Below are 16095 nucleotides of genomic sequence, written 5' to 3' on the forward strand. Positions count from 1 at the left end.
TACAATTGATAAGCAGCTAACGCTGATTTGATCTGAACCTAACGAAGAAAATCTATTGTTACCACACACACACACACACACACATTTATATAGTTGCCCAAATTAGCTGTAGACGTCTAGCTGCTGGCTTGCGTTAGCATTTGGGGGGGCCCTTTGTTCGGTTTCAATTAGGCTAATTAGTTGTAGGCAAACATAATTGGCTCGAGTAATTTGCGATTTCGTCGGGCTATGGCAATGTGATTGTTGCATGGAAATTCAATAAGTACAGAGTGCCCACTGCCCACTGGGCAGTGTCAAAATGAGCTTTCTGCATTGCTGATGACAAATTTAAAGATTAACCCAAGCTGACAAGCGGTGAGCATCATTAATTTAATGACAACAAATCGAGTTTGTATTAAAATCCAAACCACACTGCCAGCTGTTGCTCCCCAACCCACCAATAGGGGGCGCTGCATATTTATGAGTGCGGTCGGTCACTCGCCTTCCACATGTAGTAGCCCCAATTATGATAATCGATTAGATCTGCTGTAAAGGCCAATTGGCAGTTACTAATTGATGCGCGACACTCTTTGCAACTTATTTAATGCTCAGGCAGCTAAGCCCGCCAAGGCGGAACATATTTGTCACATAAGCGCACAACACACTTGACAAACTTTTGCTCAGCCATAATTAACGATTTAAACGCGCTTACATGTGTGTGTGCGCCTCAAATTGCAAAAGTTTTAATGAATTTTCAGCGATTTGTTGTGTTGCCTGCTGCAGTTTGGAGTTCATATATGCCACACAGTGCTGGCTAAAGTTTTATTACCACTTCTGCAGCTTTGATTTCCTTAAAGGAAATTTTCGCTTTGAAATGCCAACGTAGGAAACAACACACAAAAAGCTCGAATAACTCTAAGCGAATGTCGAATTTATGTGAAGCGAAGAACGAGAGCGTAGCTTAAGAAAAAGTCATGTCCGTGTGGCAAGTGGCAAACGGTGGCAAGTGGCAGGCAGCCGTAAATGCAGTTAACGAAGCGTTCAAGGTTAGGCAACACACACACACACACACATACACACGTATAAAATAGCAGCAACACGAAACCAGCAGCGCACATGAGTTGCAATTTCATGAAATTTATTTCGCACGAATTGTGTGAAGGCATTCGCACAATGCGCTACAAAATGCCCCCGAAAAGTATCCGCTGAGCAGCTCGTAAGTCTCTCGCCCTCTCTCTTTCTCTTCGTCCCTCTCTCGCTCTTTAGCTTGCAGGCTCAAACAAAGACAGCACAGCACTTGAGCTCTTATATATTTTATAAAAACAGCGCACCTCAAATGCTTTGGCTGTAGCTGTAGCTCCCTGACTGTTCAGTTTTGGCTGCTTTTGGTGTCATGGCCATATTTATACCGTTATCATTTTTCCAGCATTCAATTTGCAAGTCACGTTGTGTCGCCTGCGCCTGCACAATAAAAATAAAATGCCAGCTAATGCGTCTTGGTGCTTCGTCTCTTTCGCACGTTCCCATATGCAATCAGCTGAGCACTTGACACTCAAATTGAAATGTATATCGCTTTGGCCTAATTAGATGACGAGCGACTGAGCGAGTGAGCCTCATGTGCACTAGAATTTCAATCAAATGTTATTGATTTCACTCCCACGTCGCTCTGGCATTAATTATGGTCGCTCACAATCGAAATTTCTCATATAAATTAAGCAGCTCGATTAGTATTAAGCTGTGGCTTGTATATTAATCAAAAGCTAAAGCAAGCACGAAATGTTTGTGCATAGAACAAACTAAAGAAATAAATAAAGTATTTTAAACTTAAGTCTAGGGATTTTAGCTATGCATGCAGCATTAAGTTGTTAAATTTATTTTGTTTCAGCATTAAAATGATTTTCTTCAAATAGTTCGTTAGGCCGATTGTCTCATAAGTTTGAGTAAGAATTTATTCAATATGAAACCAAAAAGTATAAAATATTCTAATACATATTTTATTTAGTATGAAATACTGCATTTACTTCAAAACTACTTTAAATTATATACCAAATTGTTTTAAATCTACTTGCGCTTTAATTTAGGAATATTCGCAATTGATAAAATCAAGTATTTCATACTTGAATTAAGAAATTACAAGATCAAACATATACTGCTATCGCTTCGGATTAAATTCGGGTTATTTATTCTGGCTTAACTCCAGCGCCTGCTAAACTAATTTAAAAGTGTAATGGAATTTGCAAGAATTTTCGCAGCCTTTTCTTTTTTTATTGTTGTCAGTTGCTTTTCCCAAATGATTTCCTAATGGTCAACAACACTTCTGTGTGTTGGTTCCGGACAATATGCAAAAGTGCCGGGCAGCGAGTTTCGATGGATTCGTTTGGCGTGTCCAAAAGTTGCTGCTGCCTTTTTAAATTGCCATTTAAGCTGAAATTGATTCATTGCGGCAACAGCAGCAGCGGCAGCTCCTTTGGCTCCCATTGCAATCTGAACTACTTACATGTTGGCAAGGGGTGATAATTTAATTTATTTTCAAACTCAATTTCAGGCATGCCTTTTGCACTAATTTTTTCTTTTTTTGTTGTCTTCTTTCTCGCGCTTTTTCGACTTGATTTTGAGCATTTCTCTTTTGTTTAAGCAACTACGACGACGGCGACGACGGATGAAAGGCACTGGCAACTCAGCTGAACTGGACTTCATTATGTCTATCCGGCTATCGTGCAGACTGTCGGGGTCTGTCTGTCTGTCTATCTGTCTGAGCTGATTGTCTGCCCCGGTTGGGAATACTTTTTGTAGTCAAACGGCCGCCACGCCACATGCCAGCGCAAAGTGGAATTCTCACTAAAAAAGTTAAAACAAAAAAGCAAAACAAGTATTGCATTGTTTTCGCCGCTGACGCTTTTCATGGGTTTGACTTTATACTCCGAGCTGCTGCTGCTGCTGCTGCTCCTGATTGTTGTTGTTGTTGTTTTTGGGTAGCTGCGCTTTTTGGATGCTGCACTTACGCCCCGTTGGGACGCGATATGGAAATATTTTCACTTCGATTTATTCCGGCTCTCTTCACCTGGCAATTAATTGGAAATCATTGAGTGCACCTCTCAACGCTCGTGGCCCAGACCGACCGACCGACCAAACTAAAATGCGATATATGCGCAGTCCCCAATATGTTTGCATGTATTTTGCACATTTGGCGCATAGGGTTCGATTTATTTAGATTTATTTTTCACTGCTGCTGCTGCTGCTTCAAAGGCTCCCCCTATGCAGTTTGAGTGCCGTAGCAAACATCCGTTTCGGGTATTTAGAACTTTTGCCGAATTTTTTGTTTGATGAACTATTGAGGGAACTAATGGTGAAATAAAAATAAATACGCATACGTTTGAAAGCAGAGCTAGCAATATTTTTATGCAGCACCTCAACTAGCTGAACCTCTAAGCACATTTATTTGAGTTGTAAAAATTGCAGTTGCAATTTGCTTACTGCTCTTCAATGCGTTAACTCAGGCCGCATCAATTTCAATGCGGCTTTGATTGATTGATTGATCAGAAATTAGCAAATCTACTTTTTAATTTTAATGCTTTTAATGAGAAAATCTGAACTGCTTAGAACTATTACAGTGAATTCAATTCCAAATATTTTGATGTGCAGTTATGTTGAATTTTGGTTTACACTGAACTTTAATTACTAATTATTGTGCTTAGTGCCCACAATTCCGAACTTGTCTAAGCAGCTTTACTCAGCTTAGCTGCAATATTTTTGCGCACATAGTTTTATAAACAAATACTAGAAAAAAAAAAAACTCACTGCTTTAGCAAATAATCCACTGTCCATTGTTGTTGCTGCTGCTGCTGGCGCTGCACTGAATTTTCTTCAGCAAATTGGATTTGGCAACTTGAACTTTTCTTTAACTTTATTCATGTAGAACTTAAGCCTTTCTCGTGTAGTTTTGCAAACATTTCTTATTAAATTAGCTACTTTTTATGTTTTTTTTTTTATAACATTTCCCCACAAAAAGGCTGCGAACCTACAGTAGCGGCAGTAAGTACGTTGACTGAATTTTGAAAAGTTTACTACACGATTTTGGACACACGCGCTAAACTTGCGTTGGTGGTGGTGGCTGCTACATTATCAGCAGCCATTGGTATTGGCGCTCGCACGAAAACTTTGCTTTCGAAATTGAATAGCTAATTGATTATGAACGCCAGGACTTGAATTGCCCAGAACTTTAAGCAGCTGCTGCTCGCAGTTGGCCAAATGGCTTTAGTTTTTTTTTTTTGGCAGCGGCCCAAGCCGCTGTGTGTGTGCGCTGTGGTGTGCTCGGGGTGATCTTATCGCTGTCCCATATTGTGTTGTCACTTGGCTGGCATTGGATTGCTTTTGTGTGGGCTCTTGTGGGCCCCTTGGGCACAGCTTGCTCGACTGGCACAATTTGGTTGCAACTGCTTGGAAAATGTGCTATGGACAGACTACACAGCTGCCGTGTAGCTTTAAGTTTGCGCTCTCAGTACTCTCAACTGTGCCTAGCACTGTGCACTTGAGTCGCATAATGATAACCCTTGACTTTCACATAAACAGCTGAAAGTAGTTGCCAGTGGGTGGCGTTGGGGCTGGGGCTGTTGCCAAACAAGTGAGGCCTAACGAGTAGCTGCTGCTGCTGCTGCTGCTTTTTGTGCGTTAAACTCAACAAGGCAGCAGCAGCAGCAGCAACTGGCAAATGATGTCAACGAGCAGCAGCAGCAGCTGCAATTGCTCAAGTGTCCCTAGCATTGGCAAATATGCAATGCTGTTCTTCTTCTTCGTATGTGAGCTAATGCTCGTAAATAACGACACAGCCAAACAAATGCGTATACACTGCTGCTGCTGCCGCTGCTGCTGCTGCTGGTTAAGCGCAAAATCCTTTTGTTGTCGCTCGAATCTCGGCAACAATTGCCATGATTTGATTTGCCTCAACCCACAACAACAGCAACAACAACAACATAAATAATCGCACTTACTGCCTTGTATATATGGTGATAAAAATGCTGTGGTTTAAATTTTAAATGTGTAGCGCGCAAATTGCCTGAATTGCTGCTGCTTGGGCTTGGGCTTGGGTAAGGTAGCGTCGCGTTTCGCAAACAGTCAGCAGTAGCTGTAGAAAATATGAGCCAACTCAATGGCATGCCATATAATATTTTATGCTGATAAATTGCCTTTTTTATTGCATTTGCTTTTTGAGTGAAAGCATTTTCTTACCCAAGCAGCCAACGCTCGCTCGCTCGCTCGCTCGCTCGCTCGCTCGCACGCTGAGCAGGTCAACGGTCCAAAGCCCAAGCGCAAAATAAAAATAAGAAGCAGCGCATGAAAAAAAAAGGCCAAACCCAAGTGTAAACTACTCTTGCCCAAGTTTGGGGGGGCGGCGTAAGTAGCTTGAGGGTTGCCCGAGAATCGTTTGTTATGTTGCTGATGTTTGATTATTATGTTTGATGGCATTCGGAAGCTGCAAGGGTGCAACAGCCCAAGCTTTGATGAATGATCTAGCACTTTGGTGCACAAACGGCCACTCAAACTGTAACTGAAACTCAGAAGCTTCAAACAACTTGTCGTCCAGCATTAAGTGCCAAACCGAAAGCTGCAAATCCAATGCAGACGACGAGCTGCGCTTATTTAAATGCCATTCAATTTTTCTATGTGAAACTAAACAAAACCTCAAGCACAAACGAGCGAACGCTTTGCAATTGCAATTCAATTTACATGCCAAAAAGGCAAACACAGTAAAAATAACAAGGTTAATACTAATACAGCCAGTGTGCCACTTAAAAGTCGCAGACTGAGCATGGAGCTGCAGCTAAATCATTCACTGTAGCAACTAGAAATAGTTGACATTGACTTAATCAACAGCTGGCAACCTAAAAAATTGTTGTGCTTAATTGTCTATTGTCAATATAGACATTTTGATTTAAATTACTTGTCAAGCATTTAAATTATTAATTATAATAGCTCAACATTTAGTTAGTTCTCCTTTGTTCTAGTTTTAAATTCCCTTGCACAACTGAATTGTAAATGATTTGCATTAACCAGTTGACTTCTAAGCTGGAGCGGCGAACAATTGAAGTGTCCTTTTCATGCGCCTGGTTAGGCAGAGGAATTTAAATTTAAATGGTAATAGCGTTTACTTTAGCATTGCCCTCGTTTCAAGCGCCACTAACAACATCAAGTGGACCCACCCCACCCAACTGCTGCGCATTTTATTTTGTGCTTTTTTTTTTTTGCTCTGATGAAGGCCAATTGTTGTGCCATGAAATATGCACAGTTAATTTTCAATTGTTGCCCTGCACAAAATGGTAACATCGATGGCCTAAAAAAGAGGCAAAAGTCGCAGTCGCGCGCTGTAACCGAATCGACTGTCAGTTGAACAGACAGTTTAATTGCTGCGGCGTGTGACAATCAATTACGGGGTCAGCTGACTCGACGCTTACCAATCAGCTGCAGTGCTTTTAAAAGCCACTCAAATATGCAATGCCCCCCCACACCCCATCCACCCACAGATTCTTTGCCGCCTGCAGATGCCTCTGCAATCAAACTGACAGACGCTGGCGCTGGTGCAACCTACGCTCAATTTAAGCAGCTGGCAATTGGGGGCAAGAAGACATTGTCGTTGACTGTCAATGCGTTGATTGCCACAGCAATTATAATTACATTTATTATTATAGTGAAGAGCAAGGTGCGCTACTTATAGTTAGCAAGAGATTAATTGTGTCTTAGCTGTGAACAATGCAGCAGCGCGGCGGCTTCAGCAATTTGTCGGCGGCATAGTAGGCAAATTAGTTATTGCCAGCTCAAGTAACTAAGCCCAAAAGGCAGGCAGCCTGCTAAGTTCAAAGTTATAGCGCAGCAGTTGCATTGAAAAAGCTCAAATTCTATACAAAGTACTTTAGTAGGCATTTTAATTATTTATATGCAGTTAATATATAAAATTAAATTACAACTATTAACCTAATTATAAAGTGAGGCCTGCAATTCATAAAGTTTTAATATTAAATTACAACTAATTTTATTTGTACTATGTTTGTTTAATGAACTTTAAAGTAATTGTAGCATATTTATTTGGGCGTATGATATATTGAAATTCTTTTAGTACAAGTGCAATTGGTAATAATATGTTTCAGCTTATTTGCTCTTAAAGCGAACCTGTCATACCGAAATAAATATTTTAATTGTATAATTATTAATAACTGTTATTAACACTGACACGTGCAATAACTGCAGTTCCTAGAAATTTAAATGCATGCGCTATACGCTTGATGTACTTTAAATAAAATTACGCATACGCCACATTGTATAAATGCAATTTGATATTGTGTGTAAATTGGTAAAACAAGCTGCAAGCAAATAACACACTCGTCTGCTAGTTAAATATTACAAAAATAAGGAATTGCATACAAGCTTTAGATTTATATTGTATGCATGTCTAATTGGAGTCTTGCCTAAAGGAAAGATAATACTGCAGCCACTCTATATATTATTTGCTTTAGCACAATAATAACTCATAAATAAATTGCGCTACTTGGGCATGCAAATCAGTGCGTTTTAAAAAACAACAAGTTAGAGCAAGGCGAGCGCATTTAAATGCGCAGCACGCAAAATTTTATTCATGCACTTATTCAATGAGTGCGCTTTGGTCAGAGAATATTTTACTTTGGGTAAATATAATTTTAGCAGCAGCATATTTACTTGCCAATGCGGAAGTGCAGCTTGCAAAGCTGCAAAGCGTGCGCTATCGTCGCCTCAATGGGGGCGAGCATCGCCTAATGTTGCCTTGAGTGTCTCAGAATCGATTTAGTTGCACAGGATATTGTGTGTCAATTGCACTACAGCTAGCTGGGGTTAATGAGCTTTGCCTTGCTTATTCATAAATAAAATCTCTTTGCGCCGCTGTTGCTGCTGACGACGACGACGACGACGCTTAATACAACCTGCAGCTATTTTCAGCACGAGCACACAAATTTGCATTTATAATTCAACACAGAGCCAACACCTTGAAGCGCGTCACACACACACACACAAGCAAAGAGAATATAGTGTAAAGCCAAAGCAACAAGAAAAGACAAAAAGCAGCAAAAAGAAAAAGCAGTGGACGGCAGCGCTTACATATTCACGGCTGGACTACATTTAGCCGCACTCGACTAACAAGTGTAGTGCACTTGACTTGGGCAACGCCTTTATGAATTGCGTTTGCTAGTGTGCACTTTTGCTTTGCCAATGGCGCTTAAGACAGCGCCAGCGGCAGCAATCAGATTGCGCATACGCATAGTGCTGCAGACAAGAGTAAATTGCATTTGACTTTGACATACGCATAGCTAAAATGCAAGCAAGCGTGCGTTAGCAAGTTCCCATGCCTAATGCCCCAGCTCATATCCGCCGCATCCGTTTGCCTAAATTTCCGCTGATTGTGCAACAATTTCCGTTGACTACACAACACAAGGTGTTAAAGCGTATAAAGCGCCACCAACAGTTGCCAAAACGTTGTAGCAATGAAAATTATTCAGCCTATTATATGCATTTGGCGCAATTGCCAAACAAAAAGTAAGCTGAAGGTCGCAACAGACTTTGGCATGCAACCAGCAAATGAAGTCACAGATCACACGTTGCAGGCAACAAACAAATATCAAACACTTTGGTATGTAAATACAAATAATAAATGAAAATTTAACTGGCTACAGTTGAACAATTTAAACTGCTTTGCTTTTAATTAAAGCAAAAATTCTTCAAATATAGCAACAGATAAAATGCAAGCAAATTACAAGTGAGAGTGTGACTTGAAATAAAAACATTGCTTGCGTTGAAATGAAATGTTTGATATTAAATTTGCTACATTTGCAGCAAGTTGTAATATAAAATACTCATAATTAATTAGAATTGTAGGCATTGGCCATTCAAATATATTACAAATATTTATTTAATATTATTATTCTACAATTATGTATGAAATGCTTTACACTTGAACGATCTTCATATATTTCAATTCACATGTTCAAGCTGCAGCTTCTGTTTAGTTGCTAATTCTGTTAAGCTGCTGCTTCTGTTAAGCTGCTGCTTCTGTTAAGCTGTTGCTGCTCTTAATTTGCTGCTTCTGTTAAGCTGCTGCCTCTGTTAAGATGCAGCTTCTGTTAAGCTGTTGCTGCTCTTAATCTTTTGCTTCTGTTAAGCTGCTGCTTCTGTTATGCTGATTCTGTTAAGTAGGTGTTTCTGTTAGGCTGATGCTTCTGCTTAGCTGCAGCTCTGTTTCTGTTAAGCTGTTACTTCAGTTCCTGTAAACTCGCCATAAAGAATAAACAGCCAAATTTAGAAACTCGTAGAATTATTTTGAAGAATTACAGAAGCGCAAATTACTCATAATCTTTGAATGAGCATGTTACAGCGTTAGTTGCCATATGATATTGTCAAATTCTATGCCCTCGCGTTAGCTGAAGCCTCTGACTGTCTGTCTGTCTGTCAGTCAGTTTGAGCTTCGGTCTGTTTATCAGCTGGGGCATTGCTGTAGTGTAGTGTAGTGCACACGAATTAAAGTCATAAAATATTTATTAGAATATGTTCGCGCTGGCTCTCTGGGCTGCATATGCGTCTGTCCGTCCGTCCAACTGTCCATCTATGTGTGTGTGTGTGTGTGTAGCCCGCAGAGACAACACGCTTTGGCACACTGATGAGTATTTATGAAAAGCTGGAGCTTGAGCTACTACTGCGGACTGTGTGTGGTGACAACATTGCTGACAGCTCAACGCAAAGCTGATAAAACGAGAATTGCAAAAACAGCAGCACCAACAATAATCTCAAAGGGCAATGCAAATCGAAATGTCATCGCAGAGGCACCAAAGCAAAAACGAATTATGGCAGCTAACAAAATGTAGATGAGCAATGCTCATGTGACAAGCAGCAGCAGCAGCAGCAGCAAAAAAGGCTTAAGACAAACTATACATCATTTATTACAAAATGTGCAGCAAAACTTTAACTTAACTTGAAGCTCAAGCGCTGTGTGTGGCGTTGACAGTAATGCGAGCTATAGTAGCCAAGGGTGCAACAATGCGCGCGCTCGCTCGCTGCGCTGTTGTGACAATAAAGTTCATAACTTGCCACAACACGAAAACCGAAACTGAATTGCACGCAAACCAAATCTGCCACACGAAACACGAAAACAACTCAAAGTGGCGTCGCCTGATGCTTGTGCCGCTGACATTGAGCATGAGCTGTTGCTGTAGCTGACGAGTACCTTTGTTTGTCTGTCTGTAGCTGTATCTGTGTGTGTGTGTGATCATAATCCGCAAAACGTTATAAAAAGTAAAGAATAAGAAAAAACACTTCATGTGTGAAGCACTTTTCACATGCGATTTGTGCTGAAAGGCAGCCTGGGACATTATTTAAAGGTGACAGGCGACACGAGATCTCCCAAGCAGCAGCAGCTACAACAACGTTGCAAGTCACTTACCTTGGCCAAAAGTGTCTGGCAGCAAAGGACAGCAACAGCGGCTGGGGTCATGTGTTGTTGTTGGGGCTGGCAGCTCATCAACTTGAGTGTAGTTGGCTTGTCTGTTTTGCTGATCTTTAAAATTTAAGCAACGTCTTGTTGTTGCTGCTGCTGCGTTAGTTTTAAATACTGCACAATGTATTTGTTTATGTAAATGCAGTCACTTTGCTGCGGCTTTCGTAGCAGCAGCTACAGCAGCTGACAGCTTTGCATTTGTTTGCTTATGCGGAAGCCCGTTAGGCAGCTGAAATGAAACCACAGAGCTGAAGCAGCGCCAGAGCAGAGGCAGCTTATTGGCATAGGGGCTGGGCATAGCTCTGGACAAGCTGAGATACTCTCAGGTAGCAGTCAAGCCAAATTGTTTATTGTTTACCTGCCAGCCAGTCAGGCTGCCAACAGTTATTAATATTTACCTAAGCCACTGTCTTGGTTTTTGGGCTATTGCAACAAAACTTGTCTGTAAATTGTAAACACAGAAGTCTGTTGATTAATCAAATTGCATAGCTACCGATTGAACTTGAACTAACAATGCATTGTCAGCTAATTTAAAACATTAACTAGTCCTAGTTAAATTTACTTACTTGAACAGCTATAAAATCTGCTAGGCACGCACTAACCCTTTGGCTGTATAATTTTATTTATGTGCCGAAATTTACGATATTAACTAAATAAAAATCAACACACGCACCATTCAGCGTAGGATTTGTGCTTTTCTAACAGCCCTTTGGCCTCATTTGACGCAATTTAAAAACATACGCAATCAGTAAAGTTTAAGCCAGGCATTTACCCAGAGACTAGCTTGAGCTTTGAGCACTAATGTGATATGGCTTGATAATAAAGCTGATTGTTTGGCCGGATTTGCTTCGGCTACAGTTTGCTGTAGCATACCGACGACTTGTGCTTCGTTGGCCATAAAATGCGATTAATGAAAGCAATTCGAACTTCCGTTGCTGTTTCCGCTCTCTCTTGCTTTGCTTTATGTGCAAAACTCTTTTTAATTTGATTTTGCATTGAGCATTTGAAATTTGAGTGAAGGCTCAGCTCACATTTTTTTTGTTTAAGCGCCAGGTACAAGCTACAGCTTTTGCTAGTTGGCCAAAGTGCGCTGCTGCTGCTGCCCAAAAAGGAAGTAAATTGTTAAAATGCGCTGCAACGCAACACTAACCAGGCCAACGAACAAAAACGAAACGTGGTCAGAAAGTTGAAACTAATTATGTTAAAAGCTTTCAGCAGCGAGCGGCGAGCAAGAGTCACGCCAAAAAATAAGTGAGCACTCATGGGCGACGTGGCAGGGGGCGTGGCAGCGCTAACAGCACATGAAACAAAGCGTAATATGCATGCAAAATTAAACAAAAACAGCGGCCAGCTGGCTAAACGTGCCCACAACTCCAAAGCGTGCCCAAGCCAAAGACGCGAAAACCACCAAAAGGCGACGCCAAATGTCAAAGACAACAGTCCGTCCGTCCGTCTGTGCGGCCAACACCATTGGCTGTCAGCACAATGTGTTGAGCTTTAATGGACTGCGCCACAGGCAAATTGAATGATTGCCCCAAGTTGCAAGTTTCGGCTGCTTGAGAGTTGGGGCTTGTGCTTAATGCATAAATTTAATTTAGCGTGCGCCCCTTAAGATTTCTGCTGAGCACTGCATACAACGCTTTGCGTTTTAATTAGATAAATTGAGCCAGTGAGTGAAAAAGGGAAATTGCTACATACCAAATGCTAAGCAATTTTAAATGCTGCTCACTTCATTTGGCAATTTTAAAGTACATACATTTTTTTTGTTGCAGCAACTTGTCTTTAACTGTGATTGTTCTTTGTAGTAGGGAATGCAAACAAAAGCATTCATTTTGTTGCACAAAAGAATTTCAATTGGAGTGCATACAAATTACTCTGTGTAAACTTTGTGCAACTTGCTCCGTTTTTTTTCCACTCTGAACAAAACTGCTGAGTAGCTGCTGCTGCTGCTGCTCATAACATAACAATTCAATTTGTGTGCGCTTAAAGATTTGCCAGCTATATGCTATGTATATAGTTATCCATTGTTATAGCTGTAGGTGTCGCTTGATAGGCTCATAAATTTTGTCATGTTGCACAAACAATTGCAACACACACACGCATAAATCATTTATTTCCAAATATGCATATTAAATATGCTAGAAATTTATGTGCGCCAGGCATTTAACCATGTCAAAACATAAAAGATATGCCAGCTAGCCCAGCCTAGCCTAGCACGTCTCTAATCTAAGGCTTCTGTTTACTTTAACGCTTAAAGTGTTGCATGTTTTTGCAGCTCGATTGAGCTTCAAAGTTTTTGTTTTGCAATTAAAGTTTAATTAAATGCAATTAACTTTTACTTGCCACTCGTGCGCAGCAATAAAACTAAATTTATATGCGCTTGAAATTTAATATAAAATAAGATCTAAAACGCATTGCAATAAATAAAAGACTCTATACATAAAATTTATTGACATTTTCCAAATTTATGCTGCGCCTAGTTTGTGCTCACATATCAAATAAAAAAATAAAAGCAGCAAACTGTCATTTTCTTTGGCATTTCAAGCAACAGACATGCAAGCACATAAAAATAAATTTTATGACAAAACTTTTACAACATTGCGTTGTTGTTGTTGAAGTGTTTGTTATTGTTATAGCAAGAGCCAAACTCAAGTGTAAATAAATGCAAAATAAATTTTGACGAAAAGTGTGTGTAAAAGTTCATTTAATATGGATTAAAACTTTGTTGTTGTTGTCGCTTGAGACTTTCGCTCTCGCTCAATGCGTTTACAACTTAAATTGTTGTGTTGCATTGAGAATATTAAAAGACGTTTTTTTTGCTGCTAGAGACAAAACAATTAGAGCTCTAGCTTTAGCTCAAACTCAATCTGTACGAATGTAACTTTTTGGCTGCATATGCTCAATTTCGCTTCGGGGCCAAATGAAATTATGTGAAAACTTTACAGCTGTTATACTCTGCCTTTTGCTGCATAATTCATTATGTATTTCATGCACAAACAACCATTTCGATGGCGGAGCACAAGCTAAGAAATTTGTGCACAAATTAAATTAAGTTTTCTCACTGGGCGACGACCCACTGAGCTCGGGCGAAAGTCCTGCGGACAACTCAAAAGTACAACACTCAGGCCACAGAAACTTTTCTTTAGCAAAGTGTCAAGTTTTAGTTGTCGTAGACGTTGCTCAAATTATTTTTTGAAGTTTATTACAAGCACAAGGCCCACACACATGCCAGACACCCACACACACACACACGTTTGGTTTAGTGAGCAGACCCAAGCCCATGCCTCATGCCATTGACCGTTGCTGCTCAACTTTGGCTGCTGCTGCAGTTTTGTAAATTACGTCAAGGCATTCGTTTCGTTTGTGTGCGCTCATTTAGCACACTTGTGCTTGTGTGTGTGACAGGACATGACAAAAGTTGCCAAGTGTAAATTCAATAAGGCAACATTTTGCATAAACGGCGTAAGGGACAAACAAACTTTTGAACCAAAAAAAGAAAATTGTCAATGTTAATTTAATGAACCCTTCATTGTTGCAGAGCAACAAAATTAAGTTAAGCAACTTAAAGCAAAGTAATTCCAACTTATATAGCGCGTACTAAAAGCAAACTGCAGCTGGGTTTTTATAGTTACTATTATTTAACAATCTATTATTATATCAATCAATAGTTTATTTGTGCATGAAATGCGATAGCGCAAGCTGCTTAAGAGCGCGACTGGGTTATGCAGTCATTTCAGTTGTTATTTATGGCAGCGATATACTTAATATTAATAAGAGCCACCCAACCACCCACAGCAATGAACAGTTATGACACATTGCGTTCGGGCGCCGGACAGTAAGACACAGATGTTCAACAGTTTGGCTATGGCCACCACCCAGCAGCAACGCCTGCTTGACCTCTCGACAGACAATATGTTTCGCCTTGTTGTTGTTTCTTTTATTTATTTGCATTGTGCACTCTACTTAAACGAAAAATATGAGCGATAAAAGCAACGAGCGTCCCAGCCCATTGCAGCAGTTGGTCCAAAGATCGCAACACAATATCGTTTTGTATATTGTCATTATTTATAAAGCACTCGAACTGCTTCATTTGCGCTCAGAGTGCAACTCAGACGACTGTGCGGCCCTGGCGCTTTAAATTGTAAAATTTAATGCGGTCTCGCTTTTCCACGCGCATCCTTTTCGCATTAATCAATGCATTCATGCACAATTAATGCACATTTACGTTAATAACGCATCAACTGCTTGTCACAGTGTCGCTCACGTAGATTATTTCATCGAATGCGCCTTTTCCTGGCGCCTGCCCCATTGTCTGTATTAAAGATTAAATGTAATTTCACTTAACAAATTAGCAGCGCGCACAGTCATAACAAAGCAAAAGCAAAAGCAAATTTCTTATGCATTGATTATTTCGTGGAATGCAAGTTAAGCGCAGATTGCTCTGCACGCCCTCAAGGCGCTTGACAAACTATAAATTTGATATGAATCAATGGAATCAATTTGCTGACGCAACACGATGCCTCAGCTAACAGCAGCGAAGGTGAAGTGCGCATTTAATGCTCTATGACACGCAGCTCGCTGCTCAGGGTAGCGTGAGAAAAGCAAACAGCAACAGCAGCAAACACTTGGCAGCCACCACCAGCGAAAAGCATTAAAAAAAGCAAAAGGTGCCGCTACCAAGAAAAAAAACAGCTTCATGTGAAAACCAAACAAATTGTAATTCGATGAGTGCGGCTAATTGATACGAACAGGCGTCAGGACACCACCACCACCAGCGACAGGACACAGCGTGGTTAGTCAAATCAAATAATGTGCGCTGCTCTCGCTGCTAAGAAAATTATCATGCACAAGCAGCGTAAACAACGATGTTCGATGTTCCCCCAATGCAATGCTCAATGCTAATTGCACACACAAATAAGCTGCGGTCAGTGCTCACAACATTCAATTTTGCATACATTTAAATTAGTGCTGACTTCAATTAGCCACAGTGCATCATTCATTCGGCACATGGCAGTGAGCCGCTGACGAACGTGAGAGCCATGGCAACGCGCAATGAGCAGATTCGCAGCTCCGCAGCTCACAGCTCCACAGCTCGCAACGTGCAACGTGCAACATGCAAATAAATCAGCAGCTAATGTAATTTCAGCGTGGAAAACACAAACTGTCGCCCAGCATCGAGTGTTTGGTGTCGATGTCGAGTTGAGTCGAGTTGTTGTCGCATGTTGTTTTGATCAGCCAGATTACAAGTCTTTGGTGCGCTTATGCAAAACTTATTAAATGAAATTACTGTCATAGCAACCAATTCTAATTATGCCTAGCGGTATGTTATGTTGCCAATCCAATAACTTGCATAAACAGTACCTTATATTATCAGTAGCTGGTCATAGCTTATTTCAACATATCATAATCATTTAAATTGTATTTGCCTCAGCTCTATATTTATATTATTCATGCTAATGCTTAGTTATCAAAAATTAATTTACTTAATGCAATATTTTTATTTTATTTTCATGTTTGCTGCTGCAGCCTTCAGGACTTCATCTTACGTTTATTACAGTCAGCTCTACGTACTGCAGAGATAAACTAAGCAATACAACATCAAATATCAG

The sequence above is a fragment of the Drosophila busckii genome, chromosome 3R, assembly GCF_011750605.1.
Source record: "Drosophila busckii strain San Diego stock center, stock number 13000-0081.31 chromosome 3R, ASM1175060v1, whole genome shotgun sequence".
Lineage (NCBI taxonomy): Eukaryota > Metazoa > Arthropoda > Insecta > Diptera > Drosophilidae > Drosophila > Drosophila busckii.